The 1,522-nt window shown below is 41.7% G+C and overlaps 1 non-coding gene across 1 annotated transcript; it reads left to right on the top strand.

Annotated features, from left to right (window-relative positions):
• The first annotated feature begins 682 nt into the window (after nt 1-682).
• Nucleotides 683-789, top strand: LOC145096436 (small nucleolar RNA R71). The gene has a single exon (XR_013703845.1). It is a non-coding gene; the product is annotated as a small nucleolar RNA R71 (small nucleolar RNA).
• The last annotated feature ends 733 nt before the right edge of the window (nt 790-1,522 follow it).

Genomic DNA, 1,522 nt, shown 5'->3' with positions numbered 1-1,522 from the left:
CTAATTTGCCAAGTTGTTTTTCATTGTTTAAGATTGACGCTTGCTGATTTCTTAATAGAGTTTGTTGTTCCCTCATTATAGTTTGTTGCTCTCTAAATGCTGCCTCTGTTTCCCCGTGCCTCTTTTCGGATGCAGCAGGAAAACGGGTAAGCATTGACTCGAACCCAGGTTTCTTTTCGGGAGCTAGTTCCTCTCGTTGGTAAAAGCCTCTTACTCTTTGTTCATATTTCTCTTCTTTTGGGTTTTTGTACTCTTCATAAGGTAACCACTTTTTCTTGGGCTTTCTCCAATCTTCATCAAATCGATCACCACTCGAGTAGAAAGCTTGAACCTTTCGGTTTCCATTCTCATAAAGATCACAGTCCTTAGTCAAATGTGGCCCGTTACAGTTTTCGCACCCAACTCTTATTGCAAGGATTGTTTGATCCATCTTAGTCATCATTCTATCCATGTTTTGCAACATTGCCAAAACTGCCGACATGTCTTCCGAAGCAGCATTTTTCGATCCCCGTGTTACATCATTCCTAGGGTTATGGTACTCTCTAGAGTGTTTAGAGAATTCTTCAATGAGCTCCTTGATTCTGCGATATTTTTATTGGTTAAGGGGCCTTGATAATTAAGGAGTTACCTAGTTGTGACATTCACCCCATCATAAAAGATAGAAACCTCTTGTTGCACATTGAGATCATTTTGGGGTCAATTCCGAAGTAGACCCTTGTAGCCCTCCCATGCTTCAAACAACGACTCCCCTATCTGTTATTCAATATTAACAATGACCTTTTTGAGCTTAGCAATCTTGGATGGTGGGAAAAATTGTTCCAAAAACTCCTCACGCATCTTTGCCCATGTAGTGATCGCGCCTTGTGGAAGTGCCTTTAGCTAGTCCTTTGCAGCTCCCTTGAAAGTGACAGGGAGCATCCTTAACAACACTGTTTCTTGTGGAACATTTGGAATGTTAAAGTAGTCGGCGATGTCGTTGGCTTCATTAAGATGCTTGTAAGCATCTTCATGATCATTTCCGGTGAAAGGAATTTCCTTTAGTGCAGCGAGGATGTTCCCCTTGAGTTCAAATGTCGCAGTGGTAGGTATGGTGGGTTGCACAAGGCCTGGTCCGGTATCACCACGAATTCTCTTTTTATATGCCTCCATGGAAATGTCAGCAATGTACGCCATGATGTTGTCGAGTTCGCTTTCTTGATTGCTACCCTTTTCCGATTCTTTATCACTTTCTTCCTTTTCTGATTCGTATGTGCTTTCGTCTGTTGGTGATTTGTTGGATTCTCCCACTTGCTTTCCCTTCTTCTTAAAAACCGATTTGAGACTCTTGAAGGGTGACTTCTTAGGTGTGTTTGAATCTTCTACGGGTTTGTACGTGTTTTTACGAAAAGCGGACTCCGGGTCTTCAAGTGGTGGAATCAGAGGAGTGTTGGATCCTATGGTGCTATACTACTGGAAAGAAACAAATGAAACGCGTAAAAAGAACAAAAACAAAAAATAAACGTTTACTAGTGCAACACCACGA

The sequence above is a fragment of the Lactuca serriola genome, chromosome 3 (assembly GCF_051521515.1).
Source record: "Lactuca serriola cultivar US96UC23 chromosome 3, Lser_US96UC23_V15, whole genome shotgun sequence".
In the NCBI taxonomy this organism is placed as follows: Eukaryota; Viridiplantae; Streptophyta; class Magnoliopsida; order Asterales; family Asteraceae; genus Lactuca; species Lactuca serriola.
The sequence above is the reverse complement of the archived record's forward strand: the minus strand, read 5'-3'. Positions and strand labels throughout refer to the sequence as shown.